Below are 8,246 nucleotides of genomic sequence, written 5' to 3' on the forward strand. Positions count from 1 at the left end.
TCAGTCGGAGTAGGGGAACACCTGTGCTCCGAGGACAGAACATGGATAAACACCCCCAGGTCCCAAGGACGTCTCGATCCATTGTCAAGAACCTGCAAGGCACGCATGGAGACCCCAGTTAGGGCGGACCGCTGACTAGGCATCACAGAGGACCCTCCCAGGAGGGTGAACCAGCAAACACGAGCTGGTGACAAACCCCCCCCACAACGTTGGGATGCCGACAGGCAGCTGTTGACCCCCGGCCATTGATTGACCCCCAGAGGCAGAGGGACTCTGAGCCCAGAACCCCAGCTGACAAGACCCACCTCCCGGCAGAGGACCCCGGATCCCGAGGACACTCCCCAGACAATGGTTGAGCCCCCTGAGAAACGGCAGACCCCTCCAAACTCCCACAGCCCCTCGGTGCTAACAGCGTACCCTGAGCAGCGATGGCCCGCAGACCCTGGTGGTCCCAAGGAAGACCCCTCCCCCCCCCAAGACTCCCTCCCTCCCTCCCCTGGTGGAGGAGCCCCGAACCCCCAACACCAGATACCCCTACAGATGACCCAGGGGGAGGTGCAGACAGGGTAGTGCTCATATTCCTCCTCTTCCCCCTCCCCGAGAAGCTGTCATGCCCGACCTGCCACCCACAAAGACAACACAGGTCACACAACGACATGCAATAACACCTACGTCGCTTCCACCAGCTCTGCCTAGCATTCTTTTGCGCCCTCTGTGGCACCGAGTACGAGACCCTGAAGCTCCTGAAGAAGCACCACAAGGAATACAAAGGCCACGGAGCCGAGAGAAGACTTGGCACGCTGCCACTGCCTGTCAGACCCAAGCCACAATGCAAAGACCAGCCACCCTGCTAACAACCCCCTGAAGGTCTGGTCCAATGGATCCCCTGATGGAGAGGCCTGCCCCAGAGATGCCACCACACAGGTCTAAGCCCAGGGATCCCCGACCAGACGTGATGCCCGAACCAGAAAGTCCTCCTCCCGGACCCCGAGGCCACCCGACGCCGCTGGCCCACTGAAGATCCCAGAGCCACCCAAAGACCACAGACTGCAGCCACAGAGGCAACCCAGGTGACAGTGCTGTGACCCGGCACCAGCCTCCTAGCTCCAGAAGCTCTACTGGACCAACCATCCCAAGGCACTGAGAGAGATCCTGGAGGGACCGTCAGCTTTCTGCCAGGTCCCCCCAGAGACTCTGTTCAACTACTTCAGCAGGGTCTTCTACCCCGCAGCAGAAGCCGCCGCCCCACATCCTGCAACCATCGAAGTGGACAATGCCCAGAGGACCAGGAAGCAGCATGCGGTGGTGTGGCTGGACATGTCCAATGCTTTCGGCTCCATGCCCCACCACCACATCTTCAGCACCCTCCATGAGCTGGGCCTACTGGGTGGCATCATCGTGGTGCGAGAGCTCTGCCATGGATGCACCACGACCTTCTGTGCCACTGACGTAGAGACCACGGAGATCCTCATCCAGTTGGGGGTGAGACAGGACTGCCCCCTCAGCCCCAGCTTAGCCATGGAACTGCTCCTTTGAGCCACAGCCTGCCCCAGCAGGCTCCACCTGTATGGCCAGAAGTTGAGTGTCCTGCCCAACACCAATGGTCTCGTTCTCCTCATCCCTGATGCCACCCAGCTGCAGCAGATGCTGGACGTGATATCCAAGGCGGCCAAGTGGATGGGCCTGCGCTTCAACGTCACCAAGTGCACGTCCCTGCACATGGACAGCAGGCAGAAGAGCCGCATCCTGGACTCCAGCCTCACAGTCCAGGGCCAGGATCAGGACAGAGCTCAGGACAGAGATGAGGCACCTGCGTGATAGTAAGACCTACTGCCACCTAGAGACGCCCACCAGGCACTGGTCCAAGCAGATACCACAAGATGCCACCAATGGGATTGTGCAGGATGCCTGCAAGCTGGACTCATCACAGCACTTATCTTCTGCCAGGGGGCCAGCAGGGAACACCTTCCTCATTCCCCACGTCGTATTCATCCCGAGAGGCTCGGCGGTCCCCAAGACCCTCCTCAAGAAAGCGGATGCCAAGATCCAGTGGCTGCTCAAGAAGCAACTGCACCTGCCACTAAAAGGCCAGCAACGAGGTCCTGCACATACCCTACTGGCAGGGAGGTGACAACATCCCCCTCATGGGAGACCTCTGCAACATGGTGGTGGTCACCTATGCCATTTGCCTCCTGACCTGCCCAGATGCCATGGTAAAATGTCATTGCTGCCAGCACCCTGGAGGAGATCACCCACAGAGGATCCCGAGACAGCCAACTGGATGCAACTTGGCGACCTTCCTCAGTGGCCCGCTGGAGGGCGAATTCAGCAGAGACAGCAAGGACTTTGCAGCACCGTGGAGCCGAGCCCGCAACACCACATGCCGCCTTCAGAAACACATTGGCTGCTCCTGGATCTGAACCAAGGAGTGCCAAGAGTCTCCCTGGAACCAGCCCTGCATGCCGACCGCATCAGTGACACCCTGCATGAGGACCTTCCTGGAGCGGTTCCTGAAGGACCCCAACCGAAACAACTATGCCGGTGACCTGAAGGCCAAACCCAACCAGGGTAAGGTCTTTGACATCACCTTGAAGTGGGACTCCAGCAATGACTTGATACCCAGCAGGAGTGTCATGCACTTTGCAGACTGGCACTTCCTGTACCGCGCCCGCCTCAACTGCTTGCCTCTGAATGGGGCCGTCCACTTTGGCCACTGGGACAAGAGATGCCAGTGATGCGGCTACACAGCGGAGACCCTCCCCCACGTGCTGTGCAGCTGCAAGCTGCATGCCAGAGCCTGGCAGCTCCACCACAACACTGTCTAGGACCACCTGGTGAGGGCCATCCCAGCCACAGCGGGGGAGATCTCTGTGAACCGCACTGTCCTGGCCTGAGAGCCAGATGTGACCCAACAATCAGCATGAGCGAAGAGGCCAAGAAGGGCACGATCATGGACGTAACCATCCCCTTCAAGAACTGGCGCCAAGCCTTCACCAATGTCCGGGCTCACAAGCGGGAGAAGTACACCCCGCTGGCCAACATCTTGAGAGGCCGTGGCTATAACAGCACAGTCCATGTGGTCACTGTGGCAACGCTTAGACCCTGGGATCCCAGCAATGAGATCGTCCTGCGTGCCTGCTGCATCTCCCACCCCTATGCCAAACTGATGCCCTGCCTCATGGCATCAGACATGATCCACTGGTCCCACGACATCTACGTGGAGCACATCACGCGCTATCACCAGTACTCCGACCCCCCAGACCGACTGTCACTGGACTGGACTCAGGGGACCACCTGAACCTGGTGCTGCAATTGATAGACTTTGAGCAGAAGGTTCAAAAATGGACCACCCCGGTCCACTGGAAGAGGAACCCTGCAATGAGACTCTATATATTGACTGAGGAAACGGTCTTCAGCCTACTCTCTCCATTACAGACCGTTGTACTGATTTGTGTGCATCTCTCCTCTGTCTTGGTGTTGCAACCCCCCTGCCTCCCCTGTCCCCACCCCCTGGCTTAGTTGGATAACATCATATTTTTTGAAACCTAGTTGAATTCCCCTCCTCATCCCCCAACCCTCTTTTGTTAGTCCCTCCCTCAGGCGGTCTATATTTCCTTACTGGCTTTGTCATCTTTTTGGTTCATAACTCTTAACATCCACTAATAAAATTCAAATCTGTTCTTATCAGTTTAATTGCTGATAACATCCTTGATGGGAACACTGATGCATTAAAAGCATTCTTGGCACAGGGAGAGGGCCTCCAGGTTTGCTTCAACCACTCCAGGTATCAGCCTAGTATTGCAGTGCTGCTGAGCCAGATGCCTGCTCCCCTACTAGGGGAACTCCCCACTCAGATCCAAGAGCAGCACAGGCCTGGGCCTGGGGCCTGAGTCACTACTCCTGGGTGACCGCTGGGGGGGGGGGTGGTCAGGCCCTATGCAAATTGGGGCCAGCCAGTTCACAGGGAGGCTGGAAGGGGCTTAGGCCAATGCATGGGTGCACACTCACCTCCCTGCCAGTCTGGCAGATGGCAGGCTGGGGCAGCCCCTGTTGCCAACAAGTATAGCGGCCTCCCTCCCTACCCCCCAGCCTCTCCAGGAAAGCCACCTAAGACAAGACGCTGCCTTCGTTGAGCATTAGAAATCACCAGCACCAGCCAAAGCAAGAGGAGCAAGGGGGGGAAAGCCAAGCCAATACACAAATAGCCAACCCCAAGAGCGAGCAGGCATGTGACTGGCAGGAATGAAGGAACAGGCAGCACCTCACTGGTTGCCTGCCTGCCAGGAAGCCTCGCCCCAGAAATGCAACTGTGCCCTACAATGCCCCACCCCACCACACACCTGCAATGCCACCCACAGGGCCACTGACTGACTGACTGTGGCTTTCCTGCAGGGGAACCAGGCACTGTGGGACTGCCACCCAACCACAGCCCCATCCAGAGAGCCTTCAGGCCCTGCCATGGCCAGGCCTCATCTTGGTGGGCCAGGGCCCATCTTACCCTCAGCCCTGGTCCTCTCTGACCTGACCTCACTCATCAGGCCCCCTCGGCCCCTGGCCCTGATCCACCTCTGGCCCTGGGCAGCTAGTCTTGAAGGCTCATATCAGGGCAGCCGGGGTGAAACCCAGCTGTTTCCTGGCTTGCCCAAGAGGGACCCAGGAGGATGGCAGAACAGGAGAAGACAGCAGAGCAAGATCCGGGCCAGACATGAGGGTGATCAATGGAGCAGAGACCCACAGGACTGCAGTGCTTTGAAAAGGTCAGGTACCTGAGGGGAGCAGGCCATGGGAGCAAGAGGTGGTGGGAACCCCAGGGTAGGTCAAGACCAGCAAGCTTGTCATGCGAACTCCCAGCAAAAATGGAGTCCAAACCCTGGTATTCAATAGTTATAGGATTTGGATGGGGTCATGGAAGGCATAGGTAATTTTACATGCACAGGTGAGACATGGATGGGATTTATCACCTTCCTTCAGTAATTTCTTTTGGGTCACCCCAGGGTTATTTTGGACAGCCCAAACTACGTAGTAAGCGAGGGGGCACTTGATGTTTTTTTGTTCTAGGACTGTTTGCTTTGGGTGTGGGGAAAAAGGCTAATACTTGTCTAACAAAAATAACATGCATCATGTGCAAGGAGGAGGGATATATCCCTTGGGATTGCCAGACCTCATACACAAATACAGCAAAAGTGGGGAAAGCGGGGAAGGGGAGGGAGGAGATGGAATCTGAGAATGAGTGTGAAAGTGATATGAAAGGATCAATGGAAGACGCGCACATCTATGGAGCTGGGTAAGGAGGAAGGAAGGATAATTGAATTGGGGTCAGGGGTGGTTATTTGTGGAATGAAGCCAGTGGCTCAGTGCATTAGAAGGGATAGGGGAAGAAGGGGGTGGAAGAAGAGGTGAAGATTTGTTGTATATGGATGATGTCACTATAGTAGTTTGGGGTAGAAGGTCAGTGGAGAGAGTCTTGGGACATGTAGGGAGTGACAGGGAGGCATTGAGAGACATGGGTTACAGGAGCTGGGGAATCATTTAAAAAAAAAAAAGGGTTGGGGGTACATTTTGAGATGAAAGGGAAAAGGAAGAGAGTGTGGGAGGAGTTGGGGGCATGGATACAGAAGGTGGTAGGATTGTGGGGTACAAGGGGATTATTTTGGGGGTGGGGGAAGGTGGAATTGGGCAAGCAGGTGCTGCTGCCTATTATTTTGTTTACGGGGAGGGTTCACCCTCCTTCATGGTTGCAAGTGCAATACATTTTAAAGAGAAGTTGGCATTTTTTTGCGTGGGGGGAGGGGAGAGGATGGCAAGGGGGAGATTTGTAAAACTGGTGAATTGGGGGGCTGGGGTTACTCAAAATAGAGCTTTTTCTGTAAGTGCATGTGGTGGCTGTGACTAAGGGAAGTGAAAAGGGAGAGGGGTTATTGGGGAAATTGTTGAGACTGGGGAGAGCAGTTGTTTAGGGGTTACAGTTGTTGGCAATGAGATGGATGGATTTACAGGCTGAAGGAGAAAGAAAAAGAAATGATACATTATGCTAGGATGGGGTTTTGTTTTGTTTTTTTTATAAAGGGCAGAGGGACTAAAGAAGCTAGGCACAGAAGGTTGGGACAGTGCAAAACCAGTATTTAAAGTAATAAGCAGGGGGAAGTGACAAGGTGATGGATGTAGGGGATCGATCAAGGGCATAGGTGAGAGGTTTGGAAGGGGATAGTAGGTAAAAGGTGGCATTTATTAGCAAGTAAGGGGTTGTTTTTATGGTTAAGGAATGTTTGCAGCTGGGGTATTATTAGGCATGGGGATATATGGGAAAGGAAGGGCAACTGAAGCAGTGAGTATGGCAAAATGTGAATTGGGAAGAATAGTTTGCCCCTACAGGGGATTGGATAAGAAGATTGGGGGCGGGGGGGCGGCAAGTGTGGTGTCGAGGGATGACAATTATGATAAGGGATGTGTAAGAGGTGAAGCAGTGGGGATGAAGATAAGCCAGTTGTAAATACATACACACACACTTTTGTTAAATGTGTTACAGATAACAGAAATCTTTAACATGTTGGGTATATGATTTTCCAATGTGTAAGGTGACATGGAACCAGGTTGTGCAACGTATCTGTGGCTGAATGATAAAGGGTTGTAGATGCTTCTAAATCTGGAGATGGTTTTGTTGGGTTTTGTGTTGCAAGGTGGAAAGTTTGGTTGAGGTTGGGCATTTTAAATTCGTTACCTTATTAATAAAAGAAAGCCTGTAAGCATCCTGGTGGCACATGAAAATTACTGCATCTGGGACAGAACGTTTTAGGGAAAGGAAGGCATATAGTGTCTTTTGGGAGAGGCATGCAGAGGAATTAGCATGGAAGAGACAATTAACAGAACTGCGCTTTCAAGCCAGAGCAGACTCCCATGAAAGAGGGCTGTTTTAAGAACCTTCAATGATGTAATTGAACTGGAGGACATCCAACATTGTCTGGAGGCTAAAGTAAAAAGAGAGTCCTTTGGGTGGACAGAGCTTTCAATAAGAACAAAATATGGACCGGTTCACGGAGAGCTGGAATGGCGAGAGATCATTGAGGAATCAAACATCTTCCTTCCAGCTTCTGTTTGGGTCCCCATAGGAAATATATCTATTATTTTGGTCAACCAAGGTGACGTAGTAAATATAATGGACCAGGGCCCATTGAAACATATTGTCAATGGACAACAAGTTACTGATGCTGTGGGATGGGGTATAGGGCAGGGGTATGCAAGGCTGAAGTAATGTGCAAAAACATGTTGGGAGGAGGGGCACAATTTTGAAGAGTGCCCCCACTCATAAGGAAGGAAGTGTCAGAACGGGAGGGAGAGAAGATGGAAGGGGACAGCAAGTCCCTGGTATCCCTTCAGAGGATGGAAACATTCAGTATGGGAAGGAAGATGGCTGGGAGAGTATTGGAGCTCAGGACAAAGATGAATTTATTTGAGGAAGTAGAGAAGCTGGCTACATCAACTGTAGAAATTGTTGTAGAGCAATGGACAGCCACAGTAGAGGAGAGGGAGGCAGGAGAAAAAAGTGACAGGAAGTGCAAGGGGCATGGGGTTAATTGGTGTAAGTAACTATTTGGAAATTCTGTTGGGCAGGGAAAGGCTTTGCTGGAAACATCATGCAACCATCCAAAGAGTGAAAGTGGGGATACCAAAGCAAAAACGGGAAGAACAAGAGAAGAGGAGTGAGAAGGGAAAAGATATAGGGGAAGAAGCAAGACTGACAAATGGTGTAAGTGAAATCAGGAGGAGAGTCGGGGTGGGGGCAGCTTTTCTAATAGCCCGTCAGCTATTGTAAGCTAGGCTTAAGCAACAGGGATGTGGAGGGTGGGGGTTGAGAAGAAATGGAGGTATGAGGGGGGAGGGAGGAGGACACTGGGGGAGTAAGACAGGGGAATGCATTTCATATTGTGGAACATGAGAAATTTGCCGAGATGGAGGTAAATGGGAGGAGATTAAGAGGGTACTAAAAGATAAAGGACGTGCTAGTCCTTCAGAAGCATAGGATAGGATGAGGAAAAAAGGTGCTGGGAATATGGGGAGGGAGAGGTTTGTCTAAGACAGGGAAGGTAAAGCTAATCAAGTCTGTGATCTTACCCATCCTGCTGTTCGTAGGGTGGGTATACCCTCCATCGTGGAGGCAAGCGAGGAGGATACAAAGGGAATTGTGTGTGTGTTTCTGGGGAAGTAAGGGAGAGAGGGTAGCACGTAGGGAGCTTTATAAAGCGGGGGAG

General features: G+C 53.0%; 1 non-coding gene across 1 annotated transcript; it reads left to right on the forward strand.

The window, feature by feature from the left end:
* The first annotated feature begins 3,642 nt into the window (after positions 1-3,642).
* Positions 3,643-3,829, forward strand: LOC132247941 (U2 spliceosomal RNA). The gene has a single exon (XR_009459327.1). It is a non-coding gene; the product is annotated as a U2 spliceosomal RNA (small nuclear RNA).
* Positions 3,830-8,246: the final 4,417 nt, after the last annotated feature.

This window comes from Alligator mississippiensis, chromosome 1 (genome assembly GCF_030867095.1).
Source record: "Alligator mississippiensis isolate rAllMis1 chromosome 1, rAllMis1, whole genome shotgun sequence".
Taxonomy (NCBI): domain Eukaryota; kingdom Metazoa; phylum Chordata; order Crocodylia; family Alligatoridae; genus Alligator; species Alligator mississippiensis.